This window comes from Lactuca saligna, chromosome 3, assembly GCF_052625555.1.
Source record: "Lactuca saligna cultivar CGN05327 chromosome 3, ASM5262555v1, whole genome shotgun sequence".
Classification (NCBI taxonomy): Eukaryota; Viridiplantae; Streptophyta; class Magnoliopsida; order Asterales; family Asteraceae; genus Lactuca; species Lactuca saligna.
Window position 1 is genome coordinate 148,356,399 of NC_136419.1, and position 22,764 is coordinate 148,379,162.

The following is a 22,764-nucleotide window of genomic DNA, read 5'->3' on the forward strand; positions in this document are numbered from 1 at the left end:
TGCAAAAATAGGCCTACCAAAGGGCCAAAAATGTAATTTTCTCTAGATTTTATAATAAAAGATATTCAACTTATTTATTTGAGTAAAGCACATGAGCATTACTAATACACTCATAATGGGATCGATATATTCTGCCAAAAGCTGAAACAACATTGTCATAACTCATGTTATTACATTATTTACATATAATGCACCCATCCATCTTATCACAACATCCATTACAGCTTGTGCAGAAATAACAACCTACTTTAATTGATTTGTTTATTACTTATAGCATCCTACATTTATTTGTCTTTACTATAGCATTCAACTTTGAAAGTATGTTGCTATAATCAGTTATCTCTACCACTAACAAAAGGTTTAAATGTATCTCCCCCAAACTTCACACATACACCAACAGTCCAACACCATTAATCTTTGCCTGAAAAGTACCAAATATATTTAGAAATTAGAAATAGATAAAAAAAAAACCCCTGCTAAATTTTAATTACGCATACACAAAGGACACGTGTGATTGTATCACGGCATGCCTCTAATACCAATGGTACAAAAAGTATCATAACATTTGTAATAAATAAAATATAATTTTAAAAAAATAATACTAAAGTAATAAAAGAATGAAAAATACTTACTTTATAGATGTCTCCATAATACTCTACCTTATCATAAAAAAAACATTAATAATAGAGTCATAATCAGCTTCAGTTGCATTTGTGCAACTCCCGCAGGGGAAAAACAACCAAGGTCATAATGTTATATCCTATTCAATTATGTCTAACTTAAAAAATCCATGTTTACCAATCATTACTTTAACCTGAAACATAAATTTAACACAGTTTGAAGGTATAATACAAAAAAGCACTACAAAATCCATTTCATTGATAAAATAATGACAATCTGCCATCATCCACAAGAAAAAAAAAGATAACTAACCACAAACTAAGTAATAATGGTATGTGCATTGGTTGGGGGTTCCAGAAAATTGGAAATCATTCAAGAAGAATGTGGACACTATAATAAACAAATAAGCAAAAAATACAATGTAATAGGACAAAATTAAAGTATGCTTTCTCATTTCAAACGTTAAGTGTAAAAGGTTGGAATTTCAAGACTTTTTTTCTTATTTATTACGGTATTAAACATTTTACTTTTATAAGTTGTTTGTCTTTGTGAAGAACATATGATATAATACTATCGTTTAAAAAGAGGGAATTTGAGTAACTTCAAATCTACAACTTATAACCGAATGAAAAAAGTTTTTATTTAAAACACTACAAAAGTGATAAAAATTGTAGACACCTTTCCAAACTTATTGGTTTGTGGATTATCAACACAAATCAAATCTCAACTCTCACATAATAGGTTTAGTACAAAGAAATGTCAAAAAAATTTATTGAAAGGAAGAAGAGAAGAATATCATAGATGGATCAGGAAATACCTTACACTACCTGATCCTAAAACTACCGATTTAAGAAGATTAGGAAGGAAGAAAGGGTAAATTGATAGAGCATATATATAACTGGAGAAACAGAGACATATACATATGAATCAAAGAAAACGAAAGATACATATACTAACTTCAAATATTGAAATCGAAAATGCTTGATAAAAAGAAACACAAGTTGTCGATAATACACATTTAGAACTCATAGGCATATATGCATATATCATATTATAAATAAGAGATGACTGGTTGCTGATTTTTCATCATAATGGAATAAATTCCTTCCATGTAGCAAAAAATTTCAAATAGTTTGTTCAACAATGACTTTTAGAGATGGGTGGTCGAATTACAATCGAATAACCTCAAAACAGATATATAAAATGGAAGTAATTTCCTTTTTCGATTCTTTGAAAACTTAGGATGGTGGCGGTGGTGGTTTAGGGTTTCACGAGATAGAAGACGGAGATGAAGGAAGAGAATACAAACTTTGAGAAGTGAATGGAAAGAAATTTATGGGATTCGTATTCACGATCTTTCTAAACATAAATTCAAAAAGTCAAATGGATTTTTAAAAATTGATTTAAGATAAAGGGTATGCAATAGAGGAATACGAAATGTAAAATAAGTGAGGGTGTTAAAGTAATTTAACAATCAATGAAAAATGAATTGTGTGAATGACATGTCATCAAAACGTTTCTTTTATTAAGATAGAATATATATATATATATATATATATATATATATATATATATATATATATACTAGTCGTATGCCCGCGCAAAGCGGCAGCGACGAATAGTTTTTTTAACAATTAATTCATTTGAAAATGTTATATTCAATGAACACAAGACATATAAATGTTGTTATCAACATTTTGTGGATATTTCTTTTCGCCATTCATCATTGGACACATATTGTTGTATAAGGAATGAACATAAATAGTTTCTTTTGAAAACATGTCACCATTTTACAATAAAATATATGATTTTTGGAGTGATATCATATATAATTCATATATACTATGTTTATTTAAACATTTGTTGGATTTAGGTAAAAAACAATTTTTTCTCTTGAAATATCTAAAATGTTCATCAAATTTGATATATGTTTTTCAAATTCTGGATTTTTTTTTTCCAAAATTCGGAATGTTGATCCAAAATCAGGATTGTTGATCCATTATTATGGAATATATGGTCCGAAATGTTTATTTATTTTTTTATTTTTTTATTGTTAGAAGATGTCTCATCTTTCTTGACCCATTTTTAATTAAGTGGTAACTTTGCAAAAAACATTTTTTTTATGTTATTTTCTTAGAATCTATATTCAACTGTGGTTAGCTTAGTTAACTTTCCTTAGAAAAATGTAGCCAAAAAATATGCAATGGTGCATTTGTTGTTTTTAAAAAATAATGGTTGTTTTGACTTTTTGATTTGGCCCAAAAAATTTAAGCCAAAACATTAATAAACCACTAATTCCAAAAAAATAATAAAAAAAAAATGAAACACATATTACATGGAGATCACCGAAGGTTTTTCTTTAACTACTTGTGGGTTGAAATATTCAATTTTGAGTTAACTATCTTTTTCAATCATGTTTTATTAAAAATGATCAATTTCAGTTAACCTTGTTTTTTGTACATTGCTATTTCTTTACTATTATTTATTTCTTAATAAAAAAAATCATTTTCATTAAGAACAATAAAGTACGCAAAATGCAACCAAACACTTTTTAGTTTATAACCCCTTAGACTAAGTGGGGAAGTAGCTTTTACCGCACATAATATTAAAAAGGCATAATAGATATTCATTCACTTTGTCCTGCCCTTATACCATGGGTTCGAACAACCATTTATTTAATAATTTACAAAGGTTAATAAGATAAGAGGAAGAAAGGAAGACATGAAAGATATGGTATGATAATCACGCTTATATTTTTTTAGAGCATCGGGTGCAGACAACAAAGTGCAACACCAAGTTGTGTCACCTCACATGCCACATAAGTAAATGGTGTTATAACACCAAGTAGAGAAATGGGCAACAAGATGCAACACCAAAGGAAAAAACAAAACAAAAAAGAAAAAAAAAGTTGGTGTTCCCCCGTAAAAAATTCCCGTTTCAATTCGTCACAACGCCAACGAGGTTCGCCATGACGATATGCAACGAGTTGGGGGACGGTGTTGTGACAACCTGAAATTTATTCCGTCACTGTAACCCATTTCCGCTAATAAAATAATAATTATTATTATTTTCGTTAACATTTGGGTTAGGCAAATAAATTAATGTTTTTATTTTTTTTCATAAGTGTTGAAACGAAATAAAAACACGTGTAACACCCTCAAAATTATTTGGGAAAAATTTTAGTTTACGACTAAGCCGAGTTACGACCATCTAATCGGGTAAAATTTTAAACTCCGTTTAACGTCAGTATGGGGTGGATCCCCACCTGGCCGCCAACTCAAGCTCTATATAAGGGTTGAGTGGCTTTCAATTGAACATTTTCTCATTCCTAGAAGATTTCTCTCTCTACTCTCTCTCTACAAATGGGTTTTGGCCAAGAAACACCTCATTTAAGCTCCAAAACCGTAAGTAATCCTTCCTAGCTTGTTGTTTAGCTTTGTATCCATGCAAATTCGGGACTTAGTCACCCAAATACCTCAATAACTAGAGTTTACGGTTGGGGAACACCTCCAAAAACCATGAACTCCTATAAGGGGGTTTTTGAAGCCCCAAAATCCCTCCAAAACCCTTCTAATGCTCATCTTTGACTTAGAAACTTGCATGCATGAAATTAGAAACCCAAAATCGTGCCTTTAGGGGAGTAAACATGAGTTTACGGTCCATGAACATTCATGAACCGTAAACACCAAAACCGTAAACATCTTAAAGGTGTTTTAGTGTCCCTAACTCCTTCCATAGCATGTTTAATGGACTAGAAAATTGTACGAATGAGCCTAGGACCACAAAATACAAAGGAAATATTGTGCCCAAGGGTTTACGGCCGTAATCCCTAGTGTTTACGACCGTAAACTCCCAAGGAGTGGTCTAAGGACCGCAAACTCCAAGGGGGTACCCTTTTGAACCCTAATCATTTCCCAAGACCTTTTTTTTTTTTTTTTTTTTTTACCTTAGAGCCTTCCTAGTGATGCAAGAGACCTTTAAACACACAAATTCACTATTCCCATGAGTTTACGACCGTAAACTCATGGGGAGGTGGTCTCTTAACCGCAAACTCATGTTAGGATATTCACTTGAAGTGTAAACTACATAGTGAGGCCATACACTCTTTAGAAGCAACCCTTAACACTCCTTGCACTTGTAGCAAAGTGTTTTCATGCACTAATGGGCCTTTACTTACTAAATTGGTGATAAAATAACTTATAAGACACCATCATATTCCACTATATGTTACATAGGATCCGTGGGCATGTTCAAGTCCTCACTTGACACCTAGCATCCTACCCGGCATTCCATCCACTCTTCTCGCTGCAGGTGAGTTCATACCCCTTAGTTAATCTTTCAAATGTTTATAAATGTTTTATTGGGGGGGGGGGGGGGTGTGGAATACATGTTGAGAACAACAAGTTATAGTATCAATCACATATGATTTATAACTTGCAACCAAAAAGGATTTTCTATACTCTTAGCTACTTGTCAGCAAAATTGTTTTAAATAATTATCAAACACATTTTCTATGTTAAATTGTTATTAAACTATTTTCAAACTGTTTTTTTAACTTCTTTTCTTTTAAACTATATCTACACCAATATATTTATATAAGTAAGACTTGAAGGACTTAGGACTGATAGCTCGACTTACTTCCTGTTCTTGTTTGATTGTGGTCTTACGGTATACTGTTATCTGTCCGATTATCGTTGAATTCTTAGTTATATATCATATATATTTGTGTTAGATATGAAAATCTTCACTTAATTCAATACCTTTGTAAATCAAAGGCATGCAATCCCACACTTTATTTAACTATAATAGGTATAGTTAAGACTACTACTCATTACCCTTATCACTATGATGCTCACTATAATTACTACTATTACGAGTTAATACATGTTAAAGAGAACACTCTATACACCATACTAAAAAGTTCATTATACTATAATACAAGAGAAAACACTAATCCAGAATGTGACACACTATTCCTCTATACGACACTCTCCTGTGCGAACACTATCTAATCAGAGCTTCCCGGAAGAAAGCAAACACTATATGTATAGATCTATACAGGACGAACACTATTACATCCCGACTGCTAACTACAGTCCGAGCCGACTAGGCCCAGGGGTGACAAAACATCGCTACACTACGTATGACCGGGAAGGTCATCAGACACTCTATTATCACTCAGTTTGGTTACATAAAAGATCACATTCATACCCAAATTAACACACTAAGAATTAAAGGCTAAACTAACTTCCTGAAGTGAATATATATATATATATATATATATTACTAACTGAAGTTTGCAAAACTATTATATCCAACCGACAATAAAACTGCTGAAATAAGATATTATCTTTCCTCGTCTACTTTACATGAATGAAATCTGTAACCTTATTTTCATAATTGAGAGTCTCAATGGGAAAACTTTTACACACTCAAAGGATCAAACTTACAAATATTCAAATCTGGAAAATATAGGATTTTATAGGGATTTTACTATTTTCAAACATTAATCACAACTTTTATATTACATGATTGTAAGCACTTTTATACAAGCAACAACACTAAATTCTTATGAACTCACCAGCTTTATGCTGATACTCGTTTTCAAAATAACTTGTATTCTCAGGTAAAAAATAGACAGGTAATGATGCAACTTTTGAGAAGATGGAGCATATACAAGACCCATCTTTTATTTTTGTTTATACTTTTGGTGTCTATCAAACTGTACATAACACGCTTGTATTTACAATTACTATATTAATGCAATGGTTGTTGTCGCTTGTTTTAACTATTATGAAATTGTTATGATACTGTACATGACGTCCTCCACCCCAGAACGTATTCTACCGTTCTCGGTTTTGGGGTGTGACAGATTGGTATCAGAACATTGTTTATAATGAATCAAGTATATCAACCCATAAAAGATATACGAACTATAAACACTTCGGGACTGAAACACTCTGACCAAGAATACATACTTTTAAATACTAAAATATTTAACTAAGTATATATATATACACATCCATTAATACAAAGGATCAGTATCATACTAGAAAAAGAACAAAGGTATTAAGATTTTTGGACAGCAAAATCAGGCTTAGAGACATATAGTCACATATGGGTGGATGTAGCCTGATCAGCTACACTTTCCTAGGAGTGACTAGCATGTGCCTAAGAGTGATTGTGATGTTGCAACAAGTATAAAAACTTACCAAGACTACCACAAGAACGTTAGAACAAGAATACTATAGGAGTATTCTGCATTCTATTAACTACATATGTGATAACTAAAAGGGTCGTTACTAGTAGGGCAATAGTTGCTAAGTGGATACACCACGGTTACATGTGACTAAGGCGCTATAGACTTAGAATTTGTGACCTTTGCTTCATTTCCTGTTCTTGTTTGATTGTGGATTTAGAGTTAGGGTCACTTATTCGAAGGTCTATCTTGCTTCGGTTACATGTAATTGGTATGCACTATGCATGTATTGGGTCAACTAATAACGATCATCTTATAAGTATCCTAGATTGGTACGTCTATTATCCTTTCTTTACCCATTCTCGCGTAGATAGCATGGCTGGTTTCCACCTTCCCGGCGATCCGTACTATCCAAACCAAGGCAATGGGGGATGGCTCGATGAGGAGCCAAATAAGGATCACCCGATACCTTTGGATGATCACCGTGCTGAAGGCTTTTCGGAAAGCTTCGACTCCGAACCAGAAGTCAATAACCTGCCCCCAATAGCTCCAAACCCTAATCCCTGTCCAACATTTCAAGGTCCCACCCCCATGTGGGCAATAACCTTGAACTGATGGAGCAATGATCAGGGTCAGCCTTTACCTTTCAATGGAGACCGAAGCTTCTACAACATAAGCGAAGGAGGATCAGCGGACCGAGTGTTACCCATCATGGTCCGTAGAATTGACAGGAACACCGAACAAGGTCAAGCGGCCATTGGCAGAGTCGTGGAAATTGATGCCAACTCCAACCTTAACACTTTCCGTATCCGCCAACTGGAGGAAGCCATGGATAGGACTAGGAGGACCAATGAGGCTCTGCAGCAACAACTAGCTGCATCCCGAGCCGAAGTTAGGGAACTCCGAGTACGTCAGAGGGTTCAGGAAAGACATCTTCAGGAAGTTGTACGCCAACTGGCTGATCTTAGGATTCGCCCAATGGGTACCCATCGCCAGTAGAAGATATCTACTTATCTTTCCCTTTTGTTTAAGGAATAGCCTTTTCTCTTTCTATGCTCGGTAGAGCACTTGTCTGTAAACGTTCTTAAATTTGAAAGTATTCTAATTAGACCTCTAGGCTGCCAACATTTTCCCTTATGGTTTGATGTAAGACCTACTGTTAGGTCGTTTTTCCCGAATTCATTTTACATCATTAATACTAGTAATATCGGCAGTTACCCACCTTGTAAGAAAGTTTGTAGTTTGTTTTTTCCTACTTTGTTGCTATGATTCTATCTGATAATTGAACTATGTCAGCTTGGTCTGTGAAACTCTCGCAACTTATTTACAATCGATTCTTACTATTATCTTTATCTTTATAAATTTCCAGTAAAAGATGCCCCCCCGCAAGCGTCCAAACATAGGCAGACCTGCAACTCAAACTCCACCTCCACCACCTCCTCATCCACAGTTCGATCCTGTGATGTTTCAAATAGCTGTAACTGCAGCTGTAACAGCATCTATGGCTCAAATGAATTCCGGTGATGCTAGTGGAGCTGGAATGGGCATCAACTCCAGACATGGTGAAATCCACCCACGTGCACAGGGGTGTACTTATAAGGATTTCATGAACTGCAAAGCGACATTTTTCAATGGGACCGAAGGGATCCTTGCTTTGTCCCAATGGATCGAAAGGACTGAAGCTGTCTTCGAAATATGCTCATGCCCCGAAGAAAGCAAAATAAAGTTTGCTGCTGCCACTTTCACTAAGAGGGCCTTGATATGGTGGAATGGCCATGTCAAATCACTCTCCTTGGTAACAGCCAACGCCATGGTAGCTTATACTAGATAAGAGAGTACTGCCCTAGGGGCGAAGTTCAAAAACTCGAAGAAGAACTTTGGAACCTCAAGATGAATGGGACCGACATAGTAGCTTATACTGCCAGATTCTGCGACCTAGTAGTTATGTGTCCTAACATGATCCTTAATGAAAGCAAGAAGATAGAACGATACATCTGGGGTTTAGTGCCCCCGTATCGAGGGAACGTTTTAGCATCACGCCCTACGACCTTTGACATCGCCAAGGAATTGGCCCAAAGGTTGATTGATCATGAAACTCCCTCCACCCCATCAACAACCACGACGATTGCCACCGCACCAACCAAATAAACCGACAACAAGAGGAAGCGTTGGGACAAGAAGACAGGCAAGAAAACTCAATCCTCTTCCAAAAACCAACAGATGGTGGCCGTCCATTCTGCCACCACTCCTGCTACCCCTGTGCCAGCCAAATCCTATGCTGGAAACCTACCCAAGTGCCCCTTCCATCATAATGGCCCCTGCTGTGAATTGCACTATACTAACTGCGACCGGAAGGGCCATACCGTCCGGTTTTGCAGATCCCAACCCAAACCTATCTCTCAAGTCCCCAGCTCAGGAGTGAGCCAGGCCTGCTATGGCTGCGGTGAGGTAGCTCATTTCAAGAAAAACTGTCCGAAAACCAGGAATACGGGAGGAACGGGAAGACTACTTGCTATTGGCCACAATGAAGCAGTAACGGACCCAACAGTAGTCACGGGTACGTTCCTTCTCGACAACTCTTATGCTTGTGTCTTATTCGATAGTGGAGAAGAAAGAAGCTTCATAAACCAAAACTTTAAACACTTACTTAAGCAATCCCCACAACCACTAAAAGAAACATTCATCGTAGAAATGGCTAATGGAAAGATAGAGAGTTCTAACGAAATATACATAGGTTGCACCCTCACGCTAGATGATCATTCATTCCCAATCGACCTCATACCAGTATCGATTAAGAGTTTCGATGTCATTGTGGGCATGGACTGGTTGAGTCTCCATCGTGCTGATATCTTGTGGTTCGACAAAGCAATCCGTCTAAACCTATCGAATAATGAAACCCTGTTAATCTACGAAGACAAACACAGTATGAGCCTTCGCATCATCTCGAGTATTCAAGCCCAGATGTACTTGCATAAGGAATATCGTGCATTCCTTGCACACGTTGTTGACACGAGCCAGAAAATGAAAGATCTAAGAGACATTCCCGTCGTATGCGATTTCCCCGACGTCTTCCCAGAGGAGCTACCAGGTTTACCTCCCAAACGTCAGGTTGAGTTCAGAATCGACCTAATTCCAGGAGCTACCCCTGTAGCTAAATCGCCCTATCGTCTAGCGCCTGCTGAGATGCAAGAGCTGTCCGGTCAACTTAACGAGCTGCTCAGTAAGGGCTTTATAAGACCAAGCTTCTCACCGTGGGGAGCACCAGTCTTGTTCGTAAAGAAGAAGGAGGGATCGTTCCGTATGTGCATCGATTACGGAGAACTCAACAAACTGACGGTCAAAAATCGCTACCCTCTTCCCGTATAGAAGACCTATTCGACCAACTGCAATGGGCGGGTTACTTTTCCAAGATTGACCTTAGGTCCAGGTATCACCAGTTATGAGTGCTTGAGGAGGATGTACCAAAGACAGCCTTCCGAACTCGTTACGGACGCTACGAGTTCGTAGTAATGCCGTTCGAACTGACCAACGCACCTTCAGTATTCATGGATTTAATTAATAGGGTGTGCCGTCCTTACTTGGATCAGTTCGTCATCGTCTTCATTGATGACATACTCATCTACTCTCGAAGTAAGGAGGAGCATAGCGATCACGTACGACAAGTCCTAGAAACCCTACGATCAGAGAAGCTATATGAGAAGTTCTCGAAGTGTGAATTCTGGATCTGAAGAGTCGAATTCTTAGGACACGTGGTTAGCGAAGAGGGAATCCATGTGGACCCATCCAAGATCAAAGCTATTGAAAACTGGTCAACACCAAAGATGCCTACATTCTAGGCCTCGTTGGCTACTACCGCAGATTCATTCAGAACTTCTCTCGGATTGCGAAACCCCTTTCCACATTGACCCAGAAAGGCGTGACATTTGACTGGGGAGAGAAGAAGGAGAAGGCATTCCAAAATCTGAAATGAGCCCTATGCACCGCACCGATATTATCCCTTCCCGAAGGGACAAAAGATTTCATGGTATACTGCAATGCATCAAATCAGGGGCTTGGTTGTGTTATGATGCAACGAGGTAAGGTCATCGCCTATGCCTCAAGACAACTGAAGACACACGAGGTCAACTACACCACACACGACCTCGAATTAGGAGCGGTTGTGTTCGCCCTAAAGATCTGGAGACACTACCTGTACGGTATGAGGAGCACGATAGACACCGACCACAAAAGTCTACAACACATATTCAACCAGAAGGAGCTCAATATGAGACAACGACAGTGGGTCGAGCTACTCAATGATTACGAATGCGAAATTCATTATCATCTGGGTAAAGCCAATGTAGTAGCAGACACCCTAAGCCGGAAAGAACATTATGGTCGAAGAGTCAAGTCATTAACAATGACTATCCATTTTTATCTCTCCGCACAGATTAAGGAAACTTAGCTCGAAGCGTTGAAGCTTGAAAATGTGGCGGGAGAATCCCCGCGAAGAATGGATAAGAACTTGGAAGTCAAGGGTGACGGAGCCTTATATCTCATGGACTGAATCTGGACACCGCGACACGGTGGCTTCAGAGACTTGGTCATGAAGGAAGCATACAACAACCGATATTCCATTCACCCATGTCCAGATAAGATGTATCCGGACCTCAAGAAGTCATATTGGTGGCCTAACATGATAGCAGAGATTGCTACCTTCGTGAGCAAATGCCTTACTTGCGCTAAGGTCAAAGTCGAATACTAGAAGCCATCAGGTCTACTATAGCAACCGGAGATACCTGAATGGAAGTGGGAGCGGATCACTATGGATTTCATAACTAGGCTACCCAAGACAATGAGTGGGCTTGATACCATATGGGTCATCATTGACAGATTGACCAAGTCTGCACACTTTCTGTCCATCAAGGAGACATACAAGATGGAGAAACACACAAGAATATACATTAAGGAGATCGTACAGCTGCATGGTGTCCCTATATCTATCATATCCGATAGAGATAGTAGGTTTATTTCAAGATTTTGGCAATCACTACAAAACGCATTAGGGACGAGGCTGGACATGAGTACATCCTACCATCTGCAGACCGATGGACAAAGTGAGAGGACTATCCAAACCCTGGAAGATATGTTGCGAGCCTGTGTGATCGACTTTGGTAAGGCATGGGATACCCACTTACCCCTTGTTGAGTTTTCCTACAACAACAGCTATCACACGAGCATCAAAGCAGCTCCATTCGAAGCCCTCTACGGCCGAAAGTGCAGATCCCCTCTATGCTGTGCTGAGGTGGGTGACACTCAGTTAGCTAAAGGATGAGTTCCTGACAGCGCTCTCACGGGTCCAAAAATCATTCGAGAAACAACCGAGAAGATTGTACAGATTCGCAAACGATTAAAAGCCGCTTGGGATCGTCAGAAAAGCTACGTAGACAAACGAAGAAAACCTTTGGAATTCTAGGTAGTAGACCAAGTCCTTTTGAAAGTCTCACACTGGAAGGGCACGATATGCTTTGGAAAGCGTGGAAAGCTGAATCCAAGGTACATAGGGTCTTTCGAGATTCTCACTAGAATCGGCCTCGTAGCTTATAAACTTAACCTACCACATGAACTCAGTAACATACACCCTACCTTCCACATATCGAACTTGAAGAAGTGCCTATCAGATGAGACTCTAGTAATTGCGCTAGATGAGATCGAGATCAACGAGAGCCTCAACTTCGTGGAGGAACCTATGGAGATCATGGACCGAGAGGTCAAACGAACGAAACAAAGTCACATCCCAATTGTGAACTGGAACGTCAAGCGAGGACCGGAGTTCACTTGGGAGCACGAGGATCAAATGAAACTCAAATATCCTCATGTCTTTGCTTAGTTATATTTTAATAACATAGCTACTTGAATTCTAAATTTTCGGACGAATTTTCCTCTAACGGGGGGATGATGTGACAACCTGAAATTTATTCCGTCACTGTAACCCATTTCCGCTAATAAAATACATTTTATTATTATTTTCGTTAACATTTGGGTTAGGCAAATAAATTAATGTTTTTATTTTATTTCATAAGTGTTGAAACGAAATAAAAACACGTGTAACACCGTCACAATTATTTGGGAAAATTTTTAGTTTACGACTAAGCCGAGTTACGACCATCTAATCGGGTAAAATTTTAAACTCCGTTTAACGTCGGTATGGGGTGGATCCCCACATGGCCGCCAACTCAAGCCCTATATAAGGGTTGAGTGGCTTTCAATTGAACCTTTTCTCATTCCTAGAAGCTTTCTCTCTCTACTCTCTCTCTCTACAAGTGGGTTTTGGCAAAGAAACACCTCATTCAAGCTCCAAAACCGTAAGTAATCCTTCCTAGTTTGTTGTTTAGCTTTTTATCCATGAAAATTCGGGATTTAGTCACCCAAATACCTCAAACACTAAAGTTTACGGTTGGGGAAAACCTCCCAAAACCGTGAACTCCAATAAGGGGGTTTTTGAAGCCCTAAAATCCCTCCAAAACCCTTCTAATGCTCATCTTTGACTTAGAAACTTGCATGCATGAAATTAGAAACCCAAAATCGTGCCTTTAGAGGAGTAAACATGAGTTTATGGTCCATGAACATTCATGAACCGTAAACACAAAAACCGTAAACACCATAAAGGGTGTTTTGTTGTCCCTAACTCCTTCCTTAGCATGTTTAATGGACTAGAAAATTGTACGAATGAGCCTAGGACCACAAAATACAAAGAAAATGTTGTGCCCAAGGTTTTTGGCCATAAACCCTAGTGTTTATGACCGTAAACTCCCAAGGAGTGGTCTAAGGACCGCAAACTCCAAGGGGGTACTCTTTTGAACCATAATCACTTCCTAAGACCTTTGTTTTGACCTTAGAGCCTTCCTAGTGATGCAAGAGACCTTTAAACACACAAATTCACTATGCCCATGAGTTTACGACTGTGAACTCATGGGGAGGTGGTCTCTTAACCACAAACTCATGTTAGGATAGTCACTTGAAGTGTAAACTCCATAGTGAGGCCATACACTCTTTAGAAGCAACCCCTAGCACTCCTTGCACTTGTAGCAAAGTGTTTTAATGCACTAAAGGGCCTTTACTTACTAAATTGGTGATAAAAATAACTTATTAGACACCATCATATTCTACTATATGTTACATAGGATCCGTGGGCGTGTTCAAGTCTTCACTTGACACTTAGCATCCTACCCAACATTCCATCCACTCCACTCGCTACATGTGAGTTCATACCCCTTAATTAACCTTTCAAATGTTTTTAAGTGTTTTATTGGGGGGGGGGGGGGGGGTGGGGTACAAGTTGAATACAACAAGTTATAGTATCAATCACATATGATTTATAACTTGCAACCAAAAAGGATTTTCTATACTCTTAGCTACTTGTCAACAAAACTGTTTTAAATAATTATCAAACACATTTTCTATGTTAAATTTTTATTAAAATATTTTCAAACCGTTTTTTTAACTTGTTTTCTTTTAAACTATATCTACACCAATACATTTATATAAGTAAGACTTGAAGGACTTAGGACTGATAGCTCGACATACTTCCTGTTCTTGTTTGATTGTGGTCTTAGGATATACTGTTATCTGTCCGATTGTCGTTGAATTCTTAGTTATATATCATATATATTTGTGTTAGATATGAAAGTCTTCACTTAATTCAATACATTTGAAAATCAAAGGCATGCAATCCCACACTCTATTTAACTATAATAGGTATAGTTAAGACTACTAGTCATTACCCTTATCACTATGATGCTCACTATAATTACTACTATTACGAGTTAATACATGTTAAAGAGAACACTCTATAAACTATACTAAAAAGTTCATTATACTATAATACAAAAGAAAACACTAATCCAAAATGTGACACACTATTCCTCTATACGACACTCTACTGTGCGAACACTCTGTAACCAGAGCTTCCCGGAAGGAAAGCAAACACTACTTGTATAGATCTATACAGGACGAACACTATTACATCCTGATTGCTAACTACAGTCTGAGCCGACTAGGCCCAAGGGTGACAAAACATCGCTACACTACGTATAACCGGGAAGGTCATCGAACACTCTATTATCACTAAGTTTGGTTACATGAGAGATCACATTCATACCCAAATTAACACACTAAGAATTAAAGGCTAAAATAACTTCCCGAAGTGAATATATATATATATATATATATATATATATATATATATATATATATATATATATATATATATATATATATGTATATATATTACTAATTGAAGTTTGCAAAACTACTATATCCAGCCGACAGTAAAACTGGCTAAATAAGATATTATCTTTCCTCATCTACTTTACATGAATGGAATCTATAGCCTTATTTTCGTAATTGAGAGTCTCAATGGGAAAACTTTTATACACTCAAAGGATCAAACTTACAAATATTTAGATCTGGAAATTATAGGATTTTCTAAGGATTTTACTATTTTCAAACATTAATCACAGCTTCTATATTACATGATTGTAAACACTTTTATACAAGCAACGACACTAAATTCTTATGAACTCACCAGCTTTATGCTGATACTCGTTTTCAAAATAACTTGTATTCTCAGGTCAAAAATAGACAAGTACTGATGCAGTTTTTGAGAAGATGGAGCATATACAAGACCCATCTTTGATTTTTGTTATACTTTTGGTGTCTATCAAACTATACAGAACACGCTTGTATTTACAATTACTATATTAATGCAATGGTTGTTGTCACTTGTTTTTACTATTATGCAATTGTTATGATACTGTACATGACGTGCTCCACCCCAGAACGTATTCCGCCGTTCTCGGTTTTAGGGTGTGACAGTTGTTCCCCTGGTTATGACGGCGTTGTGGGCATCCATGTCAGCATCTTCCTTTCTCGTTATGACCCATAGCGTGTGGTCTTATACATGGAATTTGGACTATTACCTATTGGTTTCCATGTCATCATCTAAGGGAGTTGCTGCCATGACAGTCCTAATACTTTCCCATAATTAAACTTGCACTCTTCAATTCCCACTCCCTATTCCCATTTTTATCCTATTATTTCCCAATTTAATGATACAATGTTCTGCCCTCACATGTCTCATCCATGGTTTCTAAAGTTCTACCTAGTAACAATGCTCATAAAGAAGTGACATAAGAAAATGGAAAGAATCAACTTACATAGCAAATCAGGTCAACACCTTGGTTATAGTTTCTCATCCAATCCCGTACAATAAAAAGAAATCAAATAAAGAATGGAATAAAGAGATGATAGTGTCAGAAAGAAAGATAAGATGTTCAAAACATGCTCAAAATCGCTAAATCATTATGCCTCAAAGCAAGCTTCAAAACCTGTAACAACTAAATTAAAATGAGAATCAAAAGATGTTAAAAAATCATAAACTGATGTATGGATTAAACAATAAAGGTTGAAGAGATAAATAAAAATGAATTACCAAAAAATACAAACGAATTAGTGCAACTTTTTTCAATAGAATCATTTTATCTACGTTGTAGATTTTTTTGTCAAAATGAGTTGTAATTAGCAAAAAGTCTACCTTATGGGTGACCATCCCTTCAGATATGAGATCCTTCAATTTGTTACTTTATCTTCTGAAAGCAAATCAACATTGTAGATTTTTTGTCAAATTTCTCACTTCTTAGTCAAACGAATTCTAAAGTAGATTTTTATAGGGTGTAATCATTTGACTACTGTCAGTCAAGCCTTTATACATAATATTAAGAGCATCCTAAAGTTCTATATGTTAAATTGAAAAAAAAAACATCATAGATTAAACTTCTGATTAAAGAAATGAAATATAGAAGTTAGTTGTTGCTTTAAAAAAAAGGATAAACAGTTGTGCAGAAACTTACAACATCTAACTTTGTTTGACTTGTTTGGGCCTGCAAATGAAACAATGAACATGCAAATGAAAACAATCAGAGAAACACAATACGAGCATGTAAAAGTGAAGAAACAAACTGTGAAAGGGAGGGGGAGGGGGTCGAATTTGATGTGTGGTTGAGAATGTTGCGTGTGCACATAAAACCATCACAAATCCTACAAATAAAGTCCAACGAACAAGAAATTAAAAAAAACCCTTTAATCACACAGAATAACAAAATAGTTGTAAACTTAACAGGATATGGAATTCGATGTGTTGTTGAGAGGACCGATCTGCAATTCATGTACAAGAAAAGAATAAGGTGAGGCTTTCCATTAAAGTTATTATCGCACGTGTATACAGAATAGGACCGAGCAACACTAAATTTTAATATTTCACTGGTTAAAGTCATAGATCTTAGATAATCCTTGAAAGTTAAGAATCATCTCAGGTGAGGAACATTGATACTGAAAAATAAGTATATAACACAGGGATTAAACATGCCAAAGACCAGTAGAGATACAAAATTGATGGAGATATACGGGTAGGGTTTTGGAAGAAAAGGAAAATGGAGGGACTCGGTAGAGTGCTGAAGAATTGAAGAGCCCGAACTCATGGAAGCAAACCCAAAGTCATAGTTTTCTTCACAAATTAAGAGAAAAGTGGTGTTGGTTCTAGAGAGAGAAAAAGCAATATCAATGGCCAGAATGGAGAGATGTTTACTGAAAGGAAGATCTAGCACTGATGGAAGAGGTGCGGTGATTTTTACAGTAAGGAGAACAAATGGACACACTTGCGACAAGAAGGTGTTGGTTTTGACAGGCTCTTCACAGGTTCCTGCAGAAGAGAAGTAACAGGGGACAAAAGAAAGTTTTTCAGAGGGGTAGTTTAGGCAAAGGTTTTGTAATGTATTATTTCAACTGGAAGAGATGATTATAACGTACACAATGCCTAGGTATTTAAACCAATGGAAATGCAGAAAAATAGGGAATACTAACTACTAGCTAGAGACCAGGTAAGACATTCTAACGTGGCCTTGATTTATTCTTCCTAAACAAAAAAAACGTGCTTAACAACTTCTGAATTACTTCAACATTCTCCCCTTAATTCTGAATTGGCTTCATTCCAATTAGTTCTCGCATTTCTTCATGTTTTACTCTTGACATTGACTTTGTGAGGATATCTGCCTTCTGCCTCGTGCCACACACATGACTTACTACAATCTCCCCTGTTTCAACACACTCTCTAATAAAGTGGTACCTCACATTAATGTGCTTACTACGCCCATGGAAGACTGGGTTTTTCATCAGGTCAAGGGCTGATCTATTGTCAACAAGTAATGTTACTGGTGGCACCTTTTGCCCGGTTATTTCTGTGAGCAACCGACGAAGCCAAATTCCTTGACAAGCTGCCATAGTGGCAGCCATGAATTCAGCTTCACATGATGACAGGGCTACGCTTCTTTGCTTCTGTGAGGTCCAAGTTACCAGATTCCCATTCATGTAGAATGCTATCCCCCCTGTGCTCTTCCCATCTTCGAAATCCTTACCAAAGTCACTATCAGAATACCCTGTGAGGTTGACTTTATAATCTCCTTTTGCATATGACAGGCCATAGTTTAGAGTACCCTTTATGTATCTGAGTATCCCCTTCACTGCTTGAAGATGTTTCACAGTTGGTTTCTCCATATAACGACTGACAGCACCAACTGCGTATGAGAGATCAGGGCGTGTGTGTGTAAGGTACCTGAGTGATCCAACGATACTCCTGTATTCAGTGGGGTCCACGGGTTCTCCATCTTCATCTTTTGTCAGCCTTAGTTTGTGTTCCATTGGGCTTCTTGTGGCATTGCAATTCATCATACGTGTCTTGTTTAGGATGTTCTTGGCATACGATTCTTGTTTTAGAGTTATTCCAGTATCTTGTTGGCTGACTTCGATTCCCAAATAGTAAGTTAGCAGACCAAGATCACTCATTTCGAACTTGGCTTTCATCTCCATCTTGAAATCGCTTACATCCTTTGGACAATTACCAGTGACCAACAGGTCATCGACATAGACACCTACTATTAGGATTCTTCCTTCTTTCTTTCTTGTGTACACAGAATATTCGTGATGACATCTCGCGAATCCCAAACTCTTTAGGTATTTGTCAAGACACGTGTTCCAGGCCCTGGGTGCCTGCTTCAATCCATACAGGGCCTTGGATAGTTTGTAGACCTTCCCAGCTGCGTTTTGCTTCTCGAATCCTTCGGGTTGTGAGACGTATACTTCCTCTTCCAGTCTTCCATTCAGAAAGGCTGTTTTTACATCAAGATGGTGCACCCTCCATCCACTTGACCCTGCAAGAGCTAGAATTACCCGAACGGTTTCAATCCTTGCCACCGGAGCGAAAACTTCCTCATAGTCGATCCCTTGTTTTTGCACGTACCCTTTCGCCACAACTCTTGCTTTATATTTTGAGATTCCTCCATCTGGACCCCTCTTTACCTTGTAAACCCATTTTAACCCAATTGCTTTCCGGCCTTTTGGGAGTTCAACTAGGGTCCAGGTCTTATTCTTCTCGATTGATGACATTTCTTCCTTCATCGCATTGATCCATTCGATTTTGTTTTTCGCTTCCTGGTACGTACTGGGCTCATCTTCATTCTGAATCATCATAAGCTCTTCCATGGGAATATGAATTTAATCTGTATTATCATACAGATCTGTGAGGAGACGATATCGTCGTGGTGCACCGCCACCTGTGGAGCTAGAGGCGGTGGTGGGAGATGCGGTCGTTGAATCGAGTGTGATTGGTGAAATGGGTGAGCTTTGCGTATCCGACTGGCTTATGGGAGTTGGGCTATGTGGGCTTCCTTGGGAACCCAATGGGGAACTTGTGGGCTCATCGTCATTAGCCCAATTACTATCAATATTTGACCCGTGATCATATTGTAGAGAATATGGATCTAGGTCGGCTTCTCCTCCTTGAACATCATCCAAATCAAAGCCTTCTACCGTGAAACTCATTCCGGGAATTGCTATTATTTTGGTTGTCTTCTCACAATCCCAGGCTTGATCTTCCTCAAATACCACATCTCTACTTACATACAACATTCCTGTGTTAGGATCCAGCAATCTATGAGCTTTCGTTCCTCTTTCGGTTCCGAGATACACGACTTTTTTGCTTCTATCATCTAGCTTCTTTAGGTGGCTCTTAGCGATTTTCATGTGGGCAGTGCACCCAAATACCTTCAAATGGCCAACATGTGGCTTTCTTCCAGTCCATACTTCATATGGTGTAGAATCCTTTATGTCTTTTGTGCTTACCCTGTTGAGTATGTAGACAGCATGACTCACAGCTTCTCCCCACAACGCATCTGGCACCCCCCATTGCTTTTAAGTTGCTCCTGACCATCTCCAGTACCGACCGATTTCTCCTTTCTACCACCCCGTTCTGTTATGGAGAATAGGGTGATGTGTAGTGTCGATCGAGCCCGGTCTCGTTACAATACATAGTAAATTCATTTGAGAGGAACTCCCCTCCTCTATCTGTTCTAAGTATCTTCATCTTCTCACCCGTCTCTATTTCGACTTTGGTTCTGAAATTCTTGAAGGTCTGCAATGCTTCATCTTTTGTTTTTAACAGGTACACCCACATTACTCTACTAAAATCGTCTACAAGCAACATGAAATACTTGTTCCCGGCTGGTGTTGGTGGTGAAATGGGCCCACACAGATCGCCATGAATGAGCTCTAATCTTTTCTTTGCCCTGAAACTTGTACTTGCTGGAAATGGGAGTCGAGTTTGCTTCCCACTGAGACACCCTTCACACGGTCTTGCTGGGATTACCACCTTGGGAATTCCTTCGATCAAACTCTTTTCGGACATCACTTTTAGTGAGGCAAAGTTCACATGACCTAACCTCATGTGCCATAGCCACGTTGGATCTCTAGTTTCAGCAACCAAGCAATTTTGAGTTACTTCTTCAAGTTCTATTTTGTAGAGGTGATTTTGGGACTTCTTGACCTTCATAAGCAATCTACCAGTTCTGTCATGTATCCACAAAAATGGCTCCTTTATCTTGATCTCGTCTCCACTCTCTGATAGTTGACCAAGGCTGATGATGTTACTGCACAAGTCAGGTATGTAGTACACTTCTTGGAGTTTTCTATGCTCTCCATTCTTACACTGAAAAGTTATTGATCCTTTGCCCTCGATTCTGACTTTGGATTCATTACCGAACTTGACATACCCTTGTATTTTCTTATTCAGATCACAGAACTTCTCTACATCACCGGTCATGTGATTGCTTGCACCTGTGTCGAGATACCATAGCCTTGACCGATTTGAGTCCTCACCTTTAGTTTTCAGCTTTGGGTTTACCTTCTCTTCATTTAGGAATACTTCACCAACTTCTTGTTTGTTTTCCAGGGACACTAATAACAAGGCTGGCTCGTTATCTTCTTGGATCAGATTGTTCTCAACGTTTCGTTCTTTCCGTGGGTTTGTACATTCAGCCGCATAGTGACCGTATTCCTGACAATTGTAGCATTGAATGCCACTCTTGTCTTGACTACCATTGTTACCTTCTCGTTGACGGTGTGAGCCACCTCTTCCACGGCCTCCACGACCACCATTACTCCTCCCTCTACCTCTTCCTCGTCCACGTGAGTTCCCAAAACCTCCTCTTTGCGATTTGGATTTGGAATCACTTCCTCCTTTTTTCTTGTTTCTTTCGGACCACTCTTGATGAGTCAAGAGAAGTTTTCTATCATCACCCTCACTGTGACCTTTTAGCCGTTCTTCATGAGCCTTCAATCTCCCTATCACTTCTTCAACTGACATCGCGTCAAGGTCACCAAACTGCTCCAGAGTGGACGCAAGTTGGATGAATTTTGGAGGAACAGCCCTAAGCAACTTCTTCACTACACAGGCCTCTTCGATCTTCTCACCTAAGGTACGTATGGTGCTGACTATGTTGGTTACTTTCCCAGTAAACTCATCAACATTTTCTGATTCCTTCATTGTTAGGGCTTCAAACTCTGCCTTTAAAGTTTGGATTCTCGCTGTCTTCACACGATCTGCCCCAATAAACATGATCTTCAATGCTTCCCATGCCTCCTTTGCTGTTTTCTTTTCAGCCAACACCATCAGCAGATCTTCGGGAATACCCTGATAAATGGCCGCCAATGCCATGTTATCTTTCTTTGCTTCAACTAGGGTATTCGCTGTTCTGGGCTCCACCGCGTCCCAGACGCCTTGTGCTAACATGAAGACCCTCATCTTGATTGCCCACGCACCATAATTGGTCCTGGACAGCATCGGATAGTGCAGAGTAACATTTCCTTCCTTTTCACCGTTTCCGTTATTTCCTGTCATCTCTTCACGAGATTGTATTTTCATAAAACACCCAGATTCGCTCTGATACCACTTGTTGGTTTTGACAGGCTCTTCACAGGTTCCTGCAGAAGAGAAGTAACAGGGGACAAAAGAAAGTTTTTCAGAGGGGTAGTTTAGGCAAAGGTTTTGTAATGTATTATTTCAACTGGAAGAGATTATTACAACGTACACAATGCCTAGGTATTTAAACCAATGGAAATGCAGAAAAATAGGGAATACTAACTACTAGCTAGAGACCAGGTAAGACATTCTAACGTGGCCTTGATTTATTCTTCCTAAACAAAAAAAACGTGCTTAACAACTTCTGAATTACTTCAACAGAAGGAACGAAGGGTTGGTATTTGGTAACATGCAGAGATTTTAGAATGTATGACTTCAAATTTTGAAAATTGAAAGTGAGATTCAAAGATATATGCCGAGTCAAAGGGAGAAAAAGATAAACCATACATTTAATAAACTTGATTTCAAACGATTAGTTGATTAGGTTAAAATTTTAATATTCTTTTATTGTTGGATAGTTGTACTATTAGCTTAATGGTTTGGACATCTTAAAAAAATAATATTATTATATTCAGTCTATTTATAGAAATAGTAAAATTTCTTTTATAAGATAGTAAAGATATATATATATATATATATATATATATATATATATATA

At 38.2% G+C, this 22,764-nt stretch overlaps 3 long non-coding RNA genes across 5 annotated transcripts; 1 reads left to right on the plus strand and 2 right to left on the minus strand.

The window, feature by feature from the left end:
- Window positions 1-142: 142 nt before the first annotated feature.
- LOC145033989 (uncharacterized) lies at window positions 143-1,933 on the minus strand. Of its 2 annotated transcripts, none has more exons than XR_013677814.1 (2): window positions 1,579-1,933; window positions 143-421 (listed from the first exon to the last, which is right to left on the minus strand). It is a non-coding gene; the product is annotated as an uncharacterized LOC145033989 (long non-coding RNA). The 2 variants fall into 2 exon arrangements; XR_013677815.1 differs by lacking the exon at window positions 1,579-1,933 and adding an exon at window positions 633-1,276.
- Window positions 1,934-15,999: 14,066 nt separating this feature from the next.
- On the minus strand, window positions 16,000-17,644 carry LOC145037365 (uncharacterized). Of its 2 annotated transcripts, XR_013678789.1 has the most exons (4): window positions 16,978-17,644; window positions 16,711-16,897; window positions 16,395-16,449; window positions 16,000-16,197 (listed from the first exon to the last, which is right to left on the minus strand). It is a non-coding gene; the product is annotated as an uncharacterized LOC145037365 (long non-coding RNA). The 2 variants fall into 2 exon arrangements; XR_013678788.1 differs by having other exon boundaries at window positions 16,711-17,641.
- On the plus strand, window positions 16,931-22,641 carry LOC145037366 (uncharacterized). Its single transcript, XR_013678790.1, has 5 exons — window positions 16,931-17,043; window positions 17,213-20,848; window positions 20,979-21,663; window positions 21,738-22,041; window positions 22,154-22,641. It is a non-coding gene; the product is annotated as an uncharacterized LOC145037366 (long non-coding RNA).
- The last annotated feature ends 123 nt before the right edge of the window (window positions 22,642-22,764 follow it).